Below are 23,271 nucleotides of genomic sequence, written 5' to 3'. Positions count from 1 at the left end.
TTTCCTCCTTCAGGGGATCTTTCTGACCCAGGTACTGAACCCTTGTCTCCTGAGTCTCTTCCATTGTAGATGGATTCTTTACCCACTGAGCCACTGGGGAAGCCCACAGGTAGGAGAACATCAAAATAAACTTTAACTAAGTGTGCTTAAGACCCTCACAGAAATAAAGGAATCAGTTCAGTTCAGTTCAGTCGCTCAGTCGTGTCTAACTCTTTGCAACCCCATGAATCGCAGCACGCCAGGCCTCCCTGTCCATCACCAACTCCTGGAGTTCACTCAGACTCACGTCCATCGAGTCAGTGATGCCATCCAGCCATCTCATCCTCTGTCGTCCCCTTCTCCTCCTGCCCTCAATCCCTCCCAGCATCAGAGTCTTTTCCAATGAGTCAACTCTTCACATGAGGTGGCCAAAGTACTGGAGTTTCAGCTTCAGCATCATTCCTTCCAAAGAAATTCCAGGGCTGATCTCCTTCAGAATGGACTGGTTGGATCTCCTTGCAGTCCAAGGGACTCTCAAGAGTCCTCTCCAACACCACAGTTCAAACGCATCAATTCTTCAGCGCTCAGCCTTCTTCACAGACCAACCCTCACATCCATACATGACTACTGGAAAAACCATAGCCTTGACTAGACGGACCTTAGTTGGCAAAGTAATGTCTGTGCTTTTGAATGTGCTATCTAGGTTGGTCATAACTTTTCTTCCAAGAAGTAAGCGTCTTTTAATTTCATAAATAAAGGAATAAAGTCCATGAAATAAGTCATTATGAACAAGAAAAAAAGTGACTATCTCATCCTTGCATGAAATGTTCCCTTGATATCTCCAATTTTCTTGAGGAGATCTCCAGTCTTGCCCATTCTATTGCTTTCCTCTATTTCTTAGAATTGTTCATGTAAGAAGGCCCTCTTATCTCTCTTTCCTATTTTTCTGGAACTGCATTCAGTTGTCTATTATCTTTCTGGTTCTCCCTTGCCTTTTGCCTCTCTTCTTTCCTAAGCTATTTGTAAGAAGTTGACTGATCAGCAGAGAGTATCCAAACTTGTTCATGTAAAAGAAAATAAGCAAAAACAAGGTCCCATTGTATAGCATGGGGAACTATATTCAAAATCTTATGACAAACCATAATGGAAAGGAATATGAAAAAGAATGCTTATGTGTGTATGACTGAATCACTGTGCTGTACAGCAGAAATTAACACAACATTTAAAATCAACTGTACTTGAATAAAAATTAACAAAAATAAATAAATACATAAATAAACTTCGAGTTAGCTTAAAAAAAAAATGCCTAGTAACCATTAGTGTTCTAAACCACATCACTCACGATGGACTGTTTCTAGTGTTAGACTAAGCCACAGTGTAACTATTTCATTTCAATATGCAGCTGTTCAATTAGAGGGATTTACTACACCTGCTTTTGAAAAGTTCTGTAATAAGTGTACCAATGCATTCCTGCTTATATTTCCATATAGTTTGAAGAATGGTATCATTTAAAACAGATGCCAGCTTCTTTGACGACAATCATATGTTGCTCTCAGCACTGTGCACCCATAGGTTTATACTTAAGTAACCCAAGATGAGGTTTTATGCCTGTATCACCTGTTTTATTGGTGCATCGTTTTTCTTATTTAAATCTAGCCCCTGAAAGCAGTGTTTTTGTTTTGTAAATATGTACATGTATGTTAAGTCACTTCAGTTGTGTTCGACTCTTTTTGACCTATGGAGTGCAGACCATCAGGCTCCTCTGTCCATAGGATTCTCCAGGGAAGAATACTGGAGCAGATTGCCCTGTCCTTTTCCAGGGGATCTTCCTGACCCAGGGATCAAACTGCATCTCATGTCTCCTGCATTGGCAGGTGGGTTCTGACTACTAGCACCAACTGGGAAACCCCTTTGGTAAATATAAGCCAAATATGTTCAATGAACATGTTGTAAAGATAATTGTTTTCTCCCAAAAGTGAAGAAAAGGATGGCCTGGGTTACACTGCAGTCATGGAAGCTCTTCACCAGAAATCCTATCAGTGCCCAGGTGAGCAGCAGCTTGGGGGACTCTCATCCACCCACGGAGCCCATGCTAATTTCATGTAGTCAGGTGAGCAAGTATGCAAAGCTCGCACCCTGAAGTGTGCCTGCTGTCACAGAAATACGTCCCAACTCCATAAGATCTTTAGCATAAGCATGTTAAAATGGTGTGAAAATAAGTACTCCATTAGATCAGCTTTAAATATTCTCTCTATACCAAAGCCTCTGTTTTCCCTTTTCTCTGGCTTAAAACTCTTTTTCTTAAATGATTAGAGCACAGAACAAAGTTTGCATGTGTACGTTTCTATGATCATCAGTCAGTTCAGTTCAGTCGCTCAGTCGCGTCTGACTCTTTGAGACCCCATGAATCGCAGCACGCCAGGCCTCCCTGTCCATCACCAACTCCCGGAGTTCACTCAGACTCGCGTCCATCGAGTCCGTGATGCCATCCAGCCATCTCATCCTCTTTCATCCCCTTCTCCTTCTGCCCCCAATCCCTCCCAGCATCAAAGTCTTTTCCAATGAATCAACTCTTCACATGAGGTGGCCAAAGTACTGGAGTTTCAACTTTAGCATCATTCCTTCCAAAGAAATTCCAGGGCTGATCTCCTTCAGAATGGACTGGTTGGATCTCCTTGCATCCAAGGGACTCTCAAGAGTCTTCTCCAACACCACAGTTCAAAAGCATCAATTCTTCGGCGCTCAGCCTTCTTCAAAGTCCAACTCTCACATCCATACATGACTACTGGAAAAACCATAGCCTTGACTAGACAGACCTTAGTCGGCAAAGTAATGTCTGTGCTTTTGAATATGCTATCTAGGTTGGTCATAACTTTTCTTCCAAGGAGTAAGCGTCTTTTAATTTCATGGCTGCAGTCTATGATCATAGCTCCTAATATAAACATAAACTGATTAGTAAAGGGTTTTATATGTTCTCCAAGAACAACACTAAATGATGTTTCTAGCAAAGGACCAGTCTCATCTGAAAAACAAAACAGTTTTAGTTCTTGGTTTATGGTAGTCAATAAGAAATTCAAAAGACCATTTTGGAAATTATTGCTACTAGTGTTAAATTACTGAATTTCTTGCAGGAAGCAACTAACTACTATTTGTTTTATGCCTTCCAGCTGATATTTGTATACTGAAATTCATACACAGGAAGCCTTCATGAAAGAAAATTCCATTGAAAAGTCACAAAATACGATCGTCAATTACCAGCTACTTTGCTTTAAAACTTTTTTCTGCAATAGTTTGATTTTTTAAATTTATTTTTAATTAGAGGATAATTGCTCTACAATATCGTGTTGGTTTCTGCCATACAACTTGAGTGAACCACAAGTATATATACATGTACCCTCCCTCTTGAACCTTGACCCTCCCTCCCACCCCCCTCCCCATTCTATCCCACCCTTCTAGGTTGTCACAGAGCATCTGGTTGAGCTCCCCATGTTATACAGCAGCTTCCCACTAGCTATCTGTCCTACATATGGTAAGGTATGTTTCAATACTACTCTCTCAGTTCATCCTACCCTCTCCTTCCCCAGCTGTGTTCAGAAGTCTGCTCTCTATGTCTGCATCTCGATTCCTGTCCTGCAGACAGGTTCATCACTATCATTTCTCTAGATGCCATAAATGTGCATCAATATAGGGTATTTGTTTTTCTCTGACTTCCCGCTGCATAACAGGCTCTAGGTTCATCTAACTCACCAGAAGGGATGCAAATTCAGTCCTTTATATGGCCGAGTAGTATCCCATTTAAAATTTATTTTTAATTGAAGGATAATTGCTTTACAATATTTTATTAATTCCTGCAGTACAATAAGGGGAATCAGCTATAAGTATACCTATACCCCCTCAGCAAATTTTAACTGTAAGTGCCAGCCGCTCAGTCGTGTCTGCCTCTCTGCGACCCCACAGACTGTAGTCTGCCAGGCTCTTCTGTTCATGGAATTCTCCAGGCAAGAATACTGGAGTGGGTTGCCATTTCCTACTCCAGGGGAATCTTCCTGACCCAGGGATTTCACTCGGGTCTCCTGCATTGGTAGGCAGATTCTTTATCGTCTGAGCCACCAAAGAAGCCCTATTTTTAATGAGTAAACCAGGTTAAACTATTAATGTTAAACTATTTAATGTTAAACTATTCAATGTTCCTCCCCAAATGAGGACAAGGCTTTGTGACCAGCCAGTCGTTAGGATCCCTAAGGGCAGGGCCTCAGCAGCATCTCCTGCTTCTGCTCCATCTGAAGCATCTACAACAGGGTCCCTCGGCATCTGGGGCCAGGGGGAAGAGTCTCCTTTTATTTTGAAGGAGAATCCTCTTTTCTGCGGATGCAAGAGTAGCAAAAGTCAAGGGCGAGAATGCGGGCAGCCGAGATGGGGTCGCCACAGCGGAGGAGTGGCCGGACAGGGAGGACTCCGGAGGCAGCAAGTGAACCCGAAAAGCCAGCAGAAGCAGGGTGCGCGCGCCGGCTGGGCGCGGGAGGTTGGGGGCAGGCAGACAGAAGTGAGGTTTGGGACCTTCCTTCTCGAGCATCGACGCGGAGCCAGCCGCACCCACCCTCGCAGCAGGTGGGAGCCGGCCCCACGCCCGCCGCGCTCCCCTGGGCGAACCCGCGGCGGGAGCATGCGCCCGGGCGGTGCCAGGCCCCGGGCCCCCGCCCCGCGCTCCCCCTCGCCCTGCGCCCGGCGCCGCTGCCCCGCCGCCCGAGCCCCGCGCTGCCGCTCCGCCCAGGCCGGTGGCCCGGTCCGCCCGGCGGGCGGCGCGGCTCTGCTACGGGTAAGGAGGGCGCCGCCGCGCGCGCCGCGTGCCCGAGACCGCGAGGGCGACCGCCCGCCGCCCCCGGTGTCCCCGCCAGCCGAGGGGCAGGCGCGTCGCCCACGGTGGGCCGCCGGGCGCGGGGCGGCGGTTGGGGGTCGCCTCGCCCCGCGCCGCCTCTTTCTTTCTCTGTCCCCACGGGGCGCGCGCCGGGCTCCCCGGGGAGGCGCTGCCCGCTTGTCGCCCACTTCGGACGCGAGAGGGAGGACTGCCGTGGCCCTCGGGCGCTCACCGGGCGTCGATTCCTCCCGGGCCCCAGTCCTGTGGACCGAGACCCGCACCCCGAGTCCGCCCGGCCCGGCGATTGGGGTCGTACCTGCCTCCCTGCGCGGGACTCCGCCCAGTGGCCGGCGGGATGGGCCCACCGGGACGGGGTTATCTGCTCGGTCGGTCCGGGCCTGTCCCCCGTGGGGGCGCGCTGGCAGGCTCTGTCCCCGGCTTTTGCACCCCTTATCGAAGATGAAAGTCCGCAGAGTGTGCTTTACTCCGTATATGCTTGCAGCCACTTAGAGGGGCGGTATTGATCCGCCCATGGCCGGGTGTAGAAACCTACTAAAAGGACGGTGTGGTGGTTGTTGAGGCTGCAGCATGTGGAAAACCTGAGAAGACAGCCCGGCGGGGATCCGATGGGGACCCCTTCGCTGGGCCACATCCCTGCCCACGGCTCACTCTCCCTGCAGGTTATTCGGTGTCCAGCAGGGGCACCAGGTTCGAGGTCCCAAGGTTGGAGCTTGTCTAGAGGATGATTCTGGTGGGCTCAGGTTACAGTCCTTGACCTACAGAAGCGTGGGAGGGTCTCCTGATGGTTTCAGAAAAGGTTGAAGTGGCAAACGGTGGTGGAGTTTATTCTTGATGCTTGGCAATAGAAAGATGTTGAATGTATTTAGCTGTTCACAAGATGCTAAGTAACCTCAGTTACTGCTTCTTGCACTTTAGAATCTGGAGAAAGTGGTCAGAGTAGAGATTTTTGGAGTGCACAAATGGATTCAATTCTGCCACACTCACTTATGTTACTGTTGAGCAGGAAGAAAGATGAGCTTAGAACTGCTAGTTACTATGTTCTCGGATTGCCAGACGCATCCATGGATTTGTATTGCAGGTGACCTTGACTGTGGAATTGTTTCCAGAGCACTGCTGGACGGTACTGGGGTCAAGAGAAGAATTAAACTTACTCTGCCACTGTAGCGAGCTCTGGGTCTGTGCAGATGGACAGAAGGAAGGAGGGAGAAAGGGGTACCTGCCCATAAAAAGATGATAATGGTTTAGAGCCGAAAGAAATCATCTGCAGGGCCCAGTTTGGGAGGTGTGGACATCATGCCCTCCCCGGCAGCCCCCACCCTCCCAAACTAGAAAGCGCGCCTTCGCCTTTCATGATTCAGCATAATTTCTCTTCTGTGAGGGCTTCCCTCATTCTCACAGCCGGAGTTCCTCCCTTTGACCTGCACTTTCCTGGTTCACCCATCAGTGCAGGTGTAGAAGGAGGTTCTCTTTTAATAACCCTGACTTTAGGTTTTGCCATTAATTAAAAAATTGAGGTATTTAGTCGAACATTATTTTATGTTCCAGGTGTGCAACCCAGTGATTTGATATATGTGTTATGGACTGATCATCATATAAAGTTTAATTAACATCCATCATCTCAAATAGTTACAACTTTTTTTTTCTTACGAGTGGGAATCTTTAAGAGCAACTTTCCCAGCAACTTTCAAGTGTGGAGTGCAGTATTATTAACTACACTGCATTGCACACTTGAAGTTGCTGGGTGGCTCAGAGATGAAGAATCCAACTGCCAGTGCAGGAGAGGCAAGAGATGGGGGTTTAATCCCTGGGTCGGAAAGATCCCCTGGAGAAGGGAATGGCAACGCACTCCAATATCCTTGCCTGGGAAAATTCCATGAACAGAGGAGCCTGGTGGGCTGCAGTCCACGGGGTCGCAAAGAGACACGATTGAGTGACTGAGCATAAGTGCACACACATGCACACACACACCTGTTATTAACTATGGTCATCATTAACGATAGTCATCAAAAAAGGTTGTATGTATTCTTCAAGACTTAGTTCCTGTCTTTAAGGAATATATGTATGTCCTTCAAGGGTAGGAACAGGTCCTCAGATCTCTTTATTCAGGGTGTTTTTGCTCTGTGGTCGTAGCTTTTTAACGTCAATGATGCTAACCCTCTGGCAACTGGTATGGTACCTGCTTCAGTGTACTCTTACCAGGTGTGTGGAGAGTGGAATCCAGGTGGGAGCAGAGACTGGGCGGGGAGGCAACATTCAGGAAGCCCCTCAGATGATGGAGCAGGAGTTGCTGCTGGAAGCCCTGGTGTTGTCATGGTGAAGGGCAGGGAGAGCGAAAGCCACCGCAGGGACGGGGAGGGCTCCATGTAGGCAGCCCAATCCCCCTGTTCCTTCCAGTGTGACTTAGGTTCCCTTCTTCAGAGCTGAAGGAGATTTGAAAACCACCATTAGATGCGTGATGATTGCTTTGACTAATTATTTTAATGAGGAACACTGCTGCTGGGAACTAGGGACTTGGCGGGAGAGCCAGGTTGGCGAGTTGGGAGCAGGGTAGCAGCCAGGTTCAGTGTTTAGAAAGCTGCGTTCACAGAGATGCTGAGATGGTGACTTTGGACAGAGGAGCTGTGATGCTGGGTCAGGAGAAAGCCGGCCGGGAAGTGTTCAGCTGTCACAGAGGAGGGGGTGACAGGAAAAAGCAGGGGAGGGAACGGTGAATTACACAGAGAGGAGGGAGCGGTTACCTCCCTGGTGGCTGAGGTTCCACCCAGTGAAGGAGACCCCAAGAGAAACCAGGAGGGTCAGATGCGGGGAAAGCAGGCGGCCAGTGACAGGGGAGCTCATGCAGAGCCAGAGGGGGAGCTCCTTGTTAGGTCAGTACAGATGAATCATCCCAACTGCGAAGATGGATTTCAGCTTGGCTAGGAGGAGGTGGTGTTGGCTGCAAGGCTCACTCTGAGTCTTTGGTCGTGTTTTGCTTTTCTGTTAGGTGTAGATGTGCTCCCCTTTCATTTGAATAGTGTTTTGTAGTTTACAGGGTGTTTCCTCCTTGTAGCATTAGTGAACATTTTTGTTGTTGTTTAGTTGCTAAGTCCAATGTCCAACTCTTTTGCAACTCCATGGACTGTTACCTGCCAAGCTCCTCTGTCCCTGGGGTATCCCAGGCAAGAGTACTGGAGTGGGTTTTCATTTCCTTCTCCAGAGGATCTTCCTGACCCAGGGATTGAACCCGTGTCTCCTAAATTGGCAGGCAGATTCTTTAGCATTGAGCCACCAGGAAAGCCCATGGTGAACATTTTGAGGGTAGTTTATATTGTAGGAACAGATGTCCAAGTGAAGAAAATGCTTTAGGTCCTTTAAAAAAAAAAAAAACAGTTCATGTAATTCCAAAGGACCCTTGTAACGAGTATTATTAGTATTATTATTATTAATATACATATAGTTAGTATATTGTAGTTAATAAAACAAAAACAATGAATTAGGATATACTAGGAAGAAATAACGGAGAAAGCAATGGCAACCCACTCCAATACTCTTGCCTGCACAATCCCATGGACGGAGGAGCCTGGTGGGCTGCAGTCCATGGGGTGGGTTGCTAAGAGTTGGGCACGACTGAGCGACTTCACTTTCACTTTTCACTTTCGTGCATTGGAGAAGGCAATGGCACTCCACTCCAGTATTCTTGCCTGGAGAATCCCAGGGACAGAGGAGCCTAGTGGGCTGCCATCTATGGGGCTACACAGAGTTGGACACGACTGAAACAACTTAACAGCAGCAGCAGCAGGAAGAAATGAAACTAACTACTTCACACACATAGACTTTTTTTTGAACATTTGTTTGTTAAAAAAAAAATACTCTTTTTTTAGCATTTAGAATAATGTATCCCTATTTTAGAAGAATGTATCTCTATTTTGGGATATTGGGGGTTTCCCTGGTGGCTCAGTTGATAAAGTATCTGCCTGCAGTTCAGGAGACCTGGGTTTGATCCCTGGGTCAGGAGGATCCCCTGAAGAAGGGAATGGCAACCCACTCCAGTGTTCTTGCCTGAAATTCCATAGATAGAGGAGCCTGGCGGGCTACAGTCCATGGGGTTGCAAAGAGTTGGACAGGACTGAGCAACTAACATCCCTATTTTATTTTGCAAATACCTTTTCCCCCGGTACCAGTGGAAAAACGAAAGCTTTGCCCTGAACCCATGGGAGCTGTCGCTCTGCTCGCCGGGCCCCTGTACGCCTTCTGGGTGGAGTCACTGCAGGAGGGCCCCCGGCCCTGGGAACCCCCTGAACCTCTCTGCTTCCTGTTGAGTAGATTTCAGCTCATGTGTAAGCTGTTTTCTTAATGAACCTGGACGCTGGGGAGAAGGCTTGTGCACCCATTTCGACGATGAATCTTTAAGTGATGACAGTGCAGTGGCTGCCACAGTTACTAAGGGATTGATACCGTGTGTGGAAGGTGACCGATGGGGCAGTGGGGGACTGGCAGCAGTGGTACCTCTGTTGTCGCGGTGCCTGGCCAGAGAGGATGCACTCAGCCCCGGGCTAGATGGACAGTAGGGCCCTTTCTTACACAGCATTTTGGTGTGTGAGCTCTTACTATGGCTTTTAAGATTGTGACAGCTTTAATTTTTTTTTAATGGAAGTGTAGTTGATTTACAATGTTGTGTTAATTTCTGCTGTGCAGCAAGGTGACTCAATTATACACATATATACATTCTTCTTCATAGTCTTTCCCACTATGGGTTATCTCAGGGTATTGAATATAGTTCCCTGTGCTATACAGTATGAATTTGTTATTTTTAATACCTTTTAGATTGAATCATGGTTTCCCAACTTACTCCTTGTTTTTTCTCTCTTTTGTTTTTTGAGGGAGGTGAGTGCAGTTCCGTTCAGTTCCTCAGTGTGTCCAACTCTTTGCGACCCTATGGACTGCAGCATGCCTGACTTCCCTGTCCATCACCAACTACCGGAGCTTGCTCAAACTCATGTCTATCGATTCAGTGATGGCACCCAACCATCTCCTTCTCTGTCGTCCCCTTCTCCTCCCGCCTTCAATCTTTCCCCAGCATCAGTGTCTTTTCCGATGAGTCAGTTCTTCGCCAGGTGGCCAGGATGTTGGACTTTCAGTTTGCATTAATCCTTCCAGTGAATATTCAGGACTGATTTCCTTTAGGATGGACTGGTTGGATCTCCTTGCAGTCCAAGGGACTCTCAAGAGTCTTCTCCAACACCACAGTTCAAAAGCATCAATTCTTCAGCACTCAGCCTTCTTTATGGTCCAACTCTCACATCTCATATGACTACTGGAAAAACCATAGTTTTGACTAGACAGACCTTTACTGGCAAAGTAATGTCTGCTTTTTAATATGCTGTCTAGGTAGGTCATAGCTTTTCTTCCAAGGAGCAAGCGTCTTTTAATTTCATGGCTGCAGTCACTGTCTGCAGGTTTTGGAACCTGAAAAACTAAAGTCTGTCACTGTTTCCATTGTTTCCCCATCTATTTGGAGCCTAAATGGGGACAAGGCATTTTTGCTGGAAGTCCACTTTGTGTCACTTGTGTGCTGTGTGCGTGGGGTTACCAGTACAGACAACTCCTGCCTTCCTGGACGGTATAGCCCAGCAAGGGTGTGGGGCAGACTTAAAACAATCTCTCATGTAAGTGTCTGAGGACAGACTTGAAGTATATTATGGGAAAGACCGATTGAAGTCCCTAAGTTGGGTGTGTGGGTAGAAGCAGCATCTCTGATGAGACAGCTGCTGGCCAGGCGGGGGCAGGGCAGGGAGAAGTTCAAGGAGAGAGGATGCGCGTATGTGAAGGGGGTGGGAAGGGCACGGCTCAGGTGGACAAGGGGCTGCAGGGGGAGGGGGCGTGGGAGCCAGAAGCCCAGGAAGGCCACACTGAGGGCCATGCATTCTCTTTTTCTTGCCACAAGCAAGCTTTGCAGAGTGTGAGCAGGCGCGATAGGATCTGCTTTGTGATGGTTGAGGCCCCTGTGGGCTGCTGTCTCTAGAATACTGTCGGTGGTAGGACCCTATAGGATGCCACCACGGGGTCCAGGTGAGGGGAGGTGGGCATGGAGATGGGCAGAGATGGAGGGACTTCTGGGGTGCTTTGCCGGCAGAATTTACAAAATTGCTTAGGGATGGGAGGGTAAGATTACTTCCTTGAATATTCTCATGAGAAGCTGGTGAATGTTCATAGATGGAGGAAGGCTGGGGTGAAGTGGACTTTATGAACTGACTGTAATGTCAGTTGCTATGACTGTTTTTCCAGTGTGCAACCTGCTGGATGTTGGTTATTTTTAAGGAGACAACTTGTTGGGAGGGCTTGCTCAGTTCACTGCATTCTTCCAAAACCCAGTGACTGCCTGATGTGTGTTAGACACCAGGAAGTGTGAGTGATTTGGATTCAATTAGTGACAGACTCAAAACAGGAAAGAAATTCCACAAAAATGTGAACATTTGGGGATTCAGTGACTATCCATCTTAGACTCTCAGTTGGATTGAAAATGTAAACCACGGACCTTTCAGCCACTCCTTTTATTGTTATTATGATCACATAACAAAGGAAATATAAAAGTTCTCCTTTTGCTTTTTGGCTGGGAGTATCCATTAATTTCTGATCATTGCACCCTCCAGTCCTGGAACTAGAAATTTCTCTTCCAAGTGGGTTATTAGCGATGCTGGCTTGGTGCTTTCACATCTATATATTTTGCTCTCAGTTTCTGAGGATGGCTAGAAGGAAGTCTTTCCCCTCCACCCCGTTTCTCTTCCAGAACAGTAAGCTTGCTGTGATTTTACTCCCAGAAGATAATGTGGATATCTTTCGGGCAACTTAACTCATGCAGTTGACCTTGGACTGGGATCCATTAAGAGTAACAGGCCAATAATTTGAGACGAAGTCACCAGCAGAAGAGGGCAGATCCCACACTTAGAGCTGATTTCCAAGTTGATAGAGATTTTATTTTCTTGGGCTCCAAAATCACTGCAGATGGTGACTGCAGCCATGGAATTAAAAGATGCTTGCTCCTTGGAAGAAAAGCTCTGACAAACCTAGACAGCACATTAAAAAGCAGAGACATCACTTTGCCGACAAAGGTCTGCATAATCAAAGCTGTGATTTTTTCCAGTAGTCATGTATGGTTGTGAAAGCTGAACCATAAAGAAGGCTGAGTATCCAAGAGTTGATGCTTTCCAACTGTGGTGCTGGAGAAGACTCTTGAGAGTCCCTTGGACTGCAAGGAGATCAAACCAGTTAATCCTAAAGGAACTCAGTCCTGAATATTCATTGGAAGGACAGAATACTGAGGCTGAAGCTCCAGTACTTTGGCCACCTGATGTGAAGAGCCAACTCATTGGAAAAGAGCCTGAAGCTGGGAAAGATTGAGGGCAAAAGGAGAAGGTGGCCAACAGAGGATGAGATGGTTGGAAGGCACATCGACTCAATGAACATGAGTTTGGACAAACTCTGGGAGATAGTGAAGGACAGGGAAGCCTGGCGTGCTGCAGCCCATGGGGTTGCAAAGAGTCATATGAGACTTAGTGCCTGAATAATAACAGCAACCCTTACGACTCAGCATGTGGCCTGTGCAGCAGGTCTGTTTCAGCATCTTACATGTCAGGGAGCTCGTGGGCAGAGGGAGAAACTTGCCTGAGGCCTGCTGCTCTGAGGTGACGGAGCCCAATTTAAGCCCCAAGACGCTGGTTCTAGACAGTGCACGGGGGCTGTGAGAGGAAGCCGAGTGTCCATGGAGTACACGGGGCCGCCAGGAAGGGCTCTTGTTCTACTTTCATGCTTTGGGAAATTAGTGATGCGTATGGGAAACAAAAGATTAGAACGATTTAATACATCCTCTTTTCAGACACTTACTTTTGTTTCTGCTCTAATTCTAAGACTCTCCTTTAAAGAAGAAAATAATTCTGTTTTCATCTGTCACCTCGGAAAACAAACACAGTATCTACTTGGATTAGCTTGTCACTTTCCAATTTACTTTATTTTAAAAATATTTGAGTCTATAGAAGCGGTAGAGCGAGTGTGTTTTGTTGTTAGTTCACTTGACATTTGGGCACATCTGAAGCAGTTTGGAAACCAAGGGCTACGCCGTGATTCCCTGTTGCTTCCTCTGGCCTTGTCCTCTGAGTCCGGGGGGCGGGGCGGGACGTGTTTTGTTCAGTGATTGTCTTGCTTTGCAACACGGGGTTAGTGTCCTTGTTTATGGCAGGAACCCCCACAGTTTGGAGTAGAGGGACTTCTTTGTGGGCTTTCCAGGTGATGCTAGTGGCAAAGAACCTTCCTGCTAATGCAGGAGACATAAGAGATGCAGGTTCGATCCCTGGGTTCAGGAAGATCCCCTGGAGGAGGGCATGGCATCCCACTCCAGTGTTCTTGCCTGGAGAGCCCCGGGGACAGAGGAGCCCCAAGGGCTACAGTCCCTTTGGTCACAATGATTTGAACATGATCGAAGCGACTTAGCATGCATGACTTCTTTGTTTCATCACCTCTTCAAGTCCTCGTCATGTGTATAGGAGATGGGCAGGGCAGGCAGAGTGGGGAGAGTTGTTGGAGAGTTGTTTTCAGCAGCTGCCCCTGAAGTGTGTAAACCAGACAGGACCTCACGTCAGGGGCCCTGAGTAGAGTGACTGCCTGGTGTCTGTGAGGCGAGCACCCAGACGGTACCTCACCCCTCTCAGATGGAGGAGAGCTCGCTCCTCTAAGGTGGAAAGGTGAAGCGTTCTGGCTGCCCTTTGGGAAGGTCTAATAAAGGGCCGCTCTGTGCAGGTTGTGTGTTTGCTGTGTAGGAGGCAAGCTGTCCCGTTTCCGGCTTGGATGGGGTTATGGAGACACGGATGAGGGAACTGGAGTGCTTCCCAGAATCTGCAGAGGCACGTCTGTGTGGTACGGCCTCATTATTTTTCTTGAGGGATTTCCCACACACACCCCACCCCACCCCACCCCCAGAATACTGAGTGGAGGGACCCAGGTTTAAATATTAACATAAAATGTTATCAGATGTGTAGAATTTTTGCCTCATTTCCTCTTTTAGATGATGAGTCCCTAAAAGGAAAAATAGTGCCTGTATTAATGTGCTCTGCAACAATAACAAGCTTAACTAATATTCCATGTCATCTTGTGTTAGGAGGACACTGAATTCAAAATTTTCTTCCCAGTACTTGCAAAATGTACTTATAGTGAGTTAAATTCTTGGAGGAAAAGGTTTTTAGGTGAAAGAAATAAGTCAGACCACATTTTCATTTTTTTTAAAAGAAAAATGATTCCAAACAAAAGTTGAAGCAATACATACATACATATATATGAAAATATTTTATATCTGTCTACTGGGTTTATAACGAGGGTGATCACTGAGTAGTATACAAACCAGAACACTTTGGAGAGTGAAAGGAGAGCCTGTGGATGAGGAACAGCAGGTAAACAGGTGTGACCAGACTGTTCTGTGCAAGCCAGGAGCTTTGATCCCCCTCAGCATAAGAACACTCGCAGAAAAATAAATATTTTTAAAAGGAGAATAAAATGAAGAGTTGCAAATTTTTATTGAATATTGAAGAGAACTATAATTGGTTCTGGAGTTTGACTTTCCTCTCCTTAGAAACTGGTGGAGGCTGAGATGGTTGGATGGCATCACCAACTCAATGGACATGAGTTTGAGTAAACTCCAGGAGATAGTAAAGGACAGGGAAGCCTAGAGTGCTGCAGTCCATGGATGGCAAAGAATTGGACATCCCTGAACAACAATTGTGACCGAACAACAATGCACTGAATTCACAGAGGCAGATCCCACCACGACCTTCACCCACCGTCCCGTAATGAAAGGGGCCCAGAGGCTGTGCCTTCCACGGTGCCCTTGGCCAAGGCCTGGTGACGGTTCCACAGCTTGTCCATCGACAGTCTCCTCTTTATTTAATACAAGAGAATGACCTTGATTAAGACAATTTAGCTAGTAATTGTAAAAAATAAATGACTAATGGCAAAATCTGATGTCCCTTGAGGAACTAGTGATGATGTGAAGATCTTTTTATTTGCAAACAGTACAGCATTTTGGGTAACATTGTAAAAGCTGGTATTTTTGTGCAAGGTGAGCGATCCAGGAGGCAGCTTATTATAAGGAAATAGCTGCCTGAATTTTGTTTTTTCCTTGACTTTACAGGTCTGACCCTGGTAGCTCAGCAATAAAGAATCTGCCTGTCAATTCAGGAGACTTGGGTTTGATCCCTGGGTCAGGTGGATTCCCCTGGAGAAGTTCTGTGGGCATTGTTTTCTTTATCTGAAATATGGGATCTGACAATTCAAACCTTGTTGCTGCCTTATCTTTGTAAGAAGAGTGAGTAATTTTCCTCATTTAAATGGCTGAAATGCCTGTTCTCAAATAGGAAGGCAACAGTAAGAAAAATCCTCTATTTTTTTCTTCTTTTGAGGAAGAAATAGACAATAATTCAGACCCAGTTTAAAGTAGCCTCTGTAGCTGTTATGTGCATTAATGATTAACTTACTTATATTTCTTTTTGACTTTACAAAGTACAACTTGATTTCACAAAGCTAAAAGGAAAATAGCAGCTCCTTAGACATTCCACTGGACAGTGTGTTTCTTTGATCTCTTTGTCTTTGTGTGTGTATCTTTTTCTTTCTGTCTGTCTCTCTCTCTTTCTTTGCCTGTGTGAAACAGCATTGTGCTTTGGGGTTATACATTTTGGAATCTTTATAAACTCTGTATCTAGAAGGAAGCATTCTGCTGCCTTAAGCATTCGCACAAACTTTGCATCATGATGTAATCATCTCAGCCTCTAATAGATGTTTTTGGTAAGGATGATTGTAATTGCATTGATTATAAGTTTAAATATTCAAGCCTAAGTTTTAAAAGATATATAAACACATCTTAGTAACGGCAGCATGAATCAACATTTTATTTAATTTGAAAACTTACAGTATACTTTTTTCTTGCCATAATATATCTCTAAAAAGCCCAACAACTGTCTTCATACTTGGTTGCTAGCATGGAAGTTAGGAATGCCTTCTGTATGGCTGCTTTTGAAACATGCCATACATTTTGTTTATGATATAAGCCATCCACCTGAATTGCTTAGATGTTAAAGACACCTTCTGACGTCTAAGATTACAGTTATGAAGTTATTAGGTGTTATATAGAGTGCATATATGATTGATAATATAGTGTTATAATTGATACTAATTAACTTTAAATATAATTAGTTAATCACAGAAATCTATTCTGTTGATTACATTTGAAAAATATATTCTTTTGATTATACTTATGGGTAAATTTATGGTGTAATTTGATTTTGTCAGGTATGAAGTTGAGCAGCTCACTTAATCATGAAGAACTCAGTTAAAAATAAGACAGTTCCCAATGACTCTTATCATCCCCTCACAAAGTAACACCTAAGCCTTTAGGTTTGAATTGTGGACTCTCTGTCCACTGTAAACATGAAGATTCGATTTTTATATTTTAGGATGGGCATTCTTAGACTTTTTGGTCTCAGGATGCTGCTATACTCTAAAAAAATTATTAAAGACCCTGCAAGTGTTTTTATTATTATGTGTGCATGCTTAGTTGCTTCAGCCCTATCTCTTTCCCACCCCATGGAATGCAGCCCATCAGGCTCTTCTGTCCGTGGGATTCTCCAGGCAAGCATACTGGAGTAGGTTGCCATGCCCTCCTCCAGGGGATCTTCCTGATGCAGGGATGGAACCTGCATCTCCTGCATTGGAAACGGATTCTTCACCCACTGAGCTATGTGGGAAACTCTGTTATTATTATGTATGCTTTATATATATCAGTATTTATTGCATTAGAAACTAAAATTGAAAAAGTTTAAATATGTGTGCATTTATTTAAATAACAGTAGTGACTTTATAAACATATTATATTTGCATGGAAAATAACTATTTTCTAAAACAAAAATCTTTAGTGGCATTGCTTTGCTGTCATTTTTGTTCAGTTGCTAAGTCATTTCCAAGTTCTTGACCCCATGGACTGCATCATGGGGATGCTAAAGGCTTCCCTGTCCCTCACCATCTCCCAGAGTTTGCCCAAGTTCATGTCCACTGAATTGGTGATGCCATCCAACCATCTCATTCTCTGTTGCCCTCTTTTCCTTCTGCCTTCAGTCCTTCCCAGCATCAGGGTCTTTTCCAATGAGTCCAATGCTACAATGCTCTAAAATGTAGTTGGTATTAGAGGGATATGCCTTGGACCCATGGTGCCGGGAGCCAGTGTGAGGAATCCCGCCCGTGACAAGGTCATGAGGAAGGAAGCTGACATACGCAAGGTGTGCTCAGACTTCAGGGACCCCTCTGGAAATTCCTAAGCATGTACCCCAACAAAAATCTGCCGGTTTTTGTGCTCTGCTTTCCTACTCTTCTGACATTTTTCTGGAAAAAGTCAAGGCTTTAGTCTTCTGCATTTGAAAGAGTGTTTCAATCCAAAAAACCCTCTGATGGCTTTCTAGCCTGCCTGCAGGACTCGTACAGCTGCGCGTGTGATTGTTTGAGGCCTCCTGACCACAGGAGGCACAGGAAGCTTAAAACATCCTAGGAATGTAGGAGCTTGCGAGGAGTCAAAATCTTTAGAATAGGACTGATTAAAAGTTTCATTTGTTGAGTCAATACGTGCTGCCAAATTTTCATATCCTTTATTTGTAGATATAGTTGGTATACAGAAAAACAAGTAGTAGACCTGGTATTAGCAACATTAGATCTTTGAGTTAAGTACCTTCTTTGTTATAACCCACTGCACCTTTGTTCTATAGAGATGTAACTTTAGTGCTTTAAGGAGATGTAGATTAAAGAAAAACACTTCAGGGGAAACAAAATTAACATTCATTAAGGAAGAGAGCCAAAAGTGTTAACAAGCCTCTTGGCCAGAAGATAATGTAAATCACCTGAGATCTTTTGTATACAAAATGATGTACAGAAAGAGTCTGAGCTGCGAACGCTACATAATTTTGTGTTACCCATTGATCTCCATGTTTTATCAAAAGTATAAAAGGCCTTCTGAACAATAAAGGATGGGGCCAGCTTCTCGGACCAGTCTCTCGGACCAGTTTCTCGGACCAGCTTCTCGGACCAGCTTCTCGGACCAGCTTCTCAGACCAGTTTCTCGAACTAGTCTCTCGGCCTGGTTTCTTGGGACTCTGGCTCCCCCCGTGTCTTTCTCTCTCTTTCTTCTTCTCTCCCTTTCCCTCTCTCTGCGCTTTACTTTAACTTCAGGCTGAATCTCCACCTGGGGCGCGGAGGCTCGCCAGGTCTACTTACTTGCCCTGGCTGTTAAGACCCGCGAGAAAGGGAGCTTAAGGCGAGGCACCCTTAGATATTCAAGCGGGCGCTGCTGGCCCAACGTAGATGGTGCAAATTCCTTGTCTGGAATTTTATTGGCCTTCCGTGTAAACCAAGCTATTCAGCCCTCTTCCTCCACTTAATCTTCCTACTACGCTACAGTTTCTTAATCTAATCTTATATTAATAAATAAACAAGTCTTTCCACGCCAACGCCGTCCATCCTTCAAATTCCCTGGATCCACCGGGGCTGGACCCCGGCACCGTGGTAACATTATTAACATCTCAGGGTTTAGAGGAAGCTCCACCTGAGGCAATGGGGCTGGAGCAGTGGCCATGTCCAGGGTTCCAGGCTGGGGCCTACCCTCAGCAAGCTCCGTGACCTCTACTCTTATTTGCTTGGGCTTCATTTTCTCTTTAAGTGAAATGAAACGGTTGGGTTGACTTGGATCAGGATTTCATAAACTGCCTTCCATCAAACACAAATTCATTGAATAGGCTTTCTGGGACAAAAAGGATCTGTTTTCAACAAAATTAGAAATACAGTTTGGATTAAAGTTGAGACTCTTCTATCAGTCGTACATTTCGCTACTTTTATTTTGTTGAAATTCATCAAGAGGAGAGAGTTCGTGTCTGGGCTTCCTCCGCCTCCTGAGGTCACAGAGCACAAAGGTTAAGAGCCTGGGCTTTGGATAGAGTTCAGTTTGAACCCCAGCTGTGCTCTTTCTTGCTGTCTAACCTTGCATAGGTTACTCACACTCAGTTTTCCCATCTGTAAGGCAGGTACCCTGAAGATTACATAATGTCTATAGATCAGACGTTTTGTGAAATTCCTTGCAATTAGTCAATGCTCAATATATGTTAGCAAGTCTTAAAAAAGAACAGGTTCTGATTCCATGATTGACTTATATCTCACTTGATTCTGACATTTTTCTCTGATGGTGGCATTTTGTAAGAAACATGATTAAAATTTCCTTTACTAGCTTCCTTGGTGGCTCAGATGGTAAAGACTCTGCCTGCAATGCAGGAGACTCGGGTTTGATCCCTGGGCTGGGAAGATCCCCTGGAGGAGGGCATGGCTACCCACTCCAGTATTCTTGCTTGGAGAGTTCCAGAGGAGTCTGGCAGGCTGTAGTCCATGGGGTTGCAAAGAGTCGAACATGACTGAGAGACTAACACTTTCACTTTCATGGTGAAATTTTATAGAGAGTGGGTGTCTTGCTGAAGGTGGCAGTATGAAGGGGCTGTAGAGTCAGGGCTGGAACTACTGATCCCTCATCCGGAGCTCTCCTCCTCCCAGGACTGCTTTTCCAACACTCATGGAGGTGAGCCAGATGTCTCTTAGGCTGGGATTCCACTCTGGAGCCTTGTCAGCTTGGCAGACCTTTATACAATCGTCTGGTGTGGATGGTTCAAGAGATTGCCCAGGGTAGAGTTATAGAAGTGTAAATTAAACCTAGCAGAGCTGGCCTACATCATCTTCTAGGTGGTCTAACCCATTTTATCTGACAAATGAGGTCACAACTTCCAGAGCAGTGAAGTCCCTGCCTTCAGTTAAGCTGTATAATTTGTAGTGAGAGTCATGTTTCTACCTCGAAGTGGGGCGGGGGGAGGCAGGTGAGGACAGACACCCTCTGTGAAGTCTGTCCTGCTCTATCTTTACCCGCTTGGGGCTTCCTTGAGGACATTTTTTAGTGGCTGCAGTTTTTTATCTTCACATGAGCAGAGAGTCTGCCTTGAACTTGGCAGCACTGAACAGAGTCAGCGAAAGGATGAAGCTGCTAATGGATGATGCAAGTCAGTGTATCCTGACGACTACATCTTACACAGCCTGTGGCATTTAGCAGCTGATATACCCTTCTAGTCACCAGAGAACCTGCATCTCTGTCCATGTGTGTGTGCTGTGACTTTAATGCTTTTTTTTTTTTCAAAAGACCTGATTATGATAATTGGAGCCCAATAGTTGAAGGAAATTTTCACAGTTGCTAATGTGTAGGTGGCATTTTGATCAAGGCAACTTACTATCAGGCAGTCAGCATTCAGAAGACTCCTGCATTTGTATTAGAAGGGCAGTCTCTTGTTTTTCCTCTTAAACCTTCACCACTCAGAATCAGAATAATTCTTCGGTTGAGGGTGGTGGGAGTAGATGGTTTAACAGACAAGATACCGAAGTTAAATGAGCTGCAGGATGGAAAGAAGGCATCTCACTCTTGAGGATATTTTGCCTAGTGCTATTACATGCTAAATTCTCTCTTATGAAGTTCCGCTCCATACAGACTTAGAAATTTCACATAATGTTCGGAGGTTTGGTGAGAAAGTAACAAGATACGAAGTGGTGTCAAAGACTCCAGCTTGTTATCACTATTTGCATTTAAGATAAATGGTGTTTCTTAATTACAATTTTTTTGGGTAGACTTAAGCTAAAATGAAGTTTCAAGTGGGAACTGGTTTGATAAGCGATCAGTGCTTTGAATGGGTACAGTAAAAGTAAAATCTGTTTAGATTGATCTAGAAAATCAGAAAAATGATCTGTATGCAGGGATACATAGACAGACACTGATGTAGTGCATGTGGGGTTGAAAGAAGGCTGGTCTGTGTTACCTTGGTTCCTGTCTCCTCTCTTGGGTGGGCCCGTGGTTTCCTCCTGAGCATGGGAAGCATCCTCTGCCTCCCCCGAGGCTGTCTTTGGGGTTTTAATGTCATCTTGCACCAGGTCCTGTACAAACGCAAAACCATTTTGGATTTAAAATGTATAGACAAGAAAGCCCAGATGGCTCCTGTGGCTTTTATTAGTAACTAGAAGGAGAGTTTGGAGCAGATGGCATGAGGGTGAGGTGGAATCAGTGCTTTCTGTGGGCTGTGAGCCAGCTACAGGACAGTGGGGGGCTCTGGAGGGCCCCACCTGCTGCTTACTCACAGGGCCTTCGGTTGTTGTCACGTAAACTGGGTGAGGCCACCTCCCATGTGATGAACCTGACAAATGCTCGTGAGTCACTTTCCATATGCATAGTTCCAGGGTAGGGGCTTACCATTGTGATCTTCATGAATTTGGATTAAGAAAAGTAATTCAAATTAAGTTAATATGGGAATGATAAAGTTCATCTTTGCCTAGAGCTTCCCAGGTAGCACGAGTGGTAAGGAACCCGCCTGCCAATGCAGGATGCATAAGAGACAATCCCTGAGTTCAATCCCTGAGTCAGGAAGATTCCCTGGAGAAGGAAATGGCACCCCACTCCAGTATTCTTGCCTGGAGAACCCCATGGACAAAGGAGCCTGGTGGGTTACAGTCCATGGGGGTTGCACAGAGTTGGACATGACTGAAGCAACTTAGTACTCATGCACAGCTCACTGCTTAATCAAAAATGATGTACGTTGATAGACTTTAATTTTGCAGGAAATGGACTTGCATGCACTTTACAGATTTTTAAGTCATTGAGATTAATTCATTAAATCTAGCCCTATGTTCTTGAATGTAATCAAATGATAATTCTTTAGAACTATTCCATTTTGCAGACCTTTGGCATTCAGATACTTGCTTCTAGCTGGTGGAGTGCTCCTAGCTGATAAACTTACGGTAGCATCTATTTCACTTGAGTCTTAGGCTCTCAGTGGACAAGATGGAAGGTGATTATTGTTACTCAGCATTTTGGCTTTCAGTCTAAAAGACGCCCCCCTCCCCGCAATATCCTTGCCTAATCATAGTACTACTGAAATCATGTTGAGCAAATCAAGAGTTAATTTATTGAAAGTATCTTGAGAAATTTGCGTAGTGTGTTTTTGACAAAAGTTGTTTTAAGAAACCCATGTGACTTGTATTTCTATACCTTTTATTTTATCACATCTGCTTAACTGAAGTCCATAGAATTCTTGCCTCATCATGCATAACATTTTCTGTAGTTTTGCTGATTGAAAATAATGAATGGAATACATATGTGATTGTTGTTGTTGTTCAGTCACCGAGTCACGTCCAACTCTTTGCAACCCCATGGACTGTAGCATACCAGGTTTCCCTGTCCCTCACCATCTCCCAGAGACATATGTGATTAACAGCAAACAAATACATGCTGTGTTTTTGCTGTAATCATTTTCTTTTGAGAGCTTGCTCGTGAACAGTCACTCTTGATGACTTATATCATACTACGAGTATGTCCATGGCAACAGGCCAGTGTCTGTTCTGTCCTCATTTTTCAAGTATGTGTTTGTTAGAGGCAGAAATGTGGGAAGCTTGTAAAACAGAATGTGACTGTTTGAAAAGAAACTGCATTAAGTTGTATTTGTAGTAAGTTAAAACTTACGTGTTTTAGTTGAGTGTATTGATGAACTTTGATTTTTTTTTTTTAGCTGTACTATACAACTTGTGGGGATCTTGGTTCTTCAACCAGGGATCAAACCTATGCTCTTGGCAATGAAAGCTTGGAGTCTTAACCACTGGACCACCACTGTGATTTTGTTTTCTTTTTTTTTCTGGTTTATTCTAGGAGGCCACAGGAAGTATTTAAGAGAAAATGAAATGTAAGAAAGAATAATTTTGACAAAGTACTCCTTGAGAGAAGTCTGTTTTCAGTTTCTTCCAGCTTTGAAGCTGGTAACTAGTTCTCCTTTTCTTTAATTCTTCAGCGCACAGGGAAGCAAGTAAATAGATGGAAAAATCTCTGTCCATGATGTCGCTTTCCTGTGCATTTCACCGGCAGAAGCAGGGTCACTGACTGCACCCTACTTTCAGGGGAGTCTGTGGTTCAAGGCTTTCTGGCCTCTGCCCTGGGGAGGGAAGAACTCATAATGTGGAAGATTGCCAAGATGCTCAGTTCAGCTCAGTTCAGTCGCTCAGTCGTGTCCGACTCTGTGACCCCATGAATCCCAGCACGCCAGGCTTCCCTGTCCATCACCAACTCCCGGAGTTCACCCAAACTCATGTCCATCAAGATGGTGATGCTATCCAGCCATCTCATCCTCTGTTGTCCCCTTTTCCTCCTGCCCACAATCCCTCTCAGCGTCAGGGTCTTTTCCAATGAGTCAACTCTTCACATGAGGTGGCCAAAGTATTGGAGTTTCAGCGTCAGCATCAGTCCTTCCAATGAATACCCGGGGCTGATCTCCTTTAGGATGGACTGGTTGGATCTC

General features: G+C 45.3%; 1 long non-coding RNA gene across 1 annotated transcript in view; it reads left to right on the top strand.

Moving 5' to 3' along the window:
- The first annotated feature begins 4,720 nt into the window (after window positions 1-4,720).
- The window catches only part of LOC105604473 (uncharacterized), a 246,354-nt gene continuing 227,803 nt past the window's right edge, over window positions 4,721-23,271 (top strand). The window contains exon 1 of the long non-coding RNA XR_003586675.3: window positions 4,721-4,795. This is a non-coding gene — a long non-coding RNA (uncharacterized LOC105604473). The remainder of the gene's footprint in view (window positions 4,796-23,271) is intronic.

The sequence above is a fragment of the Ovis aries genome, chromosome 23 (assembly GCF_016772045.2).
Source record: "Ovis aries strain OAR_USU_Benz2616 breed Rambouillet chromosome 23, ARS-UI_Ramb_v3.0, whole genome shotgun sequence".
NCBI classification, from domain to species: Eukaryota; Metazoa; Chordata; class Mammalia; order Artiodactyla; family Bovidae; genus Ovis; species Ovis aries.
The sequence above is the reverse complement of the archived record's forward strand: the minus strand, read 5'-3'. Positions and strand labels throughout refer to the sequence as shown.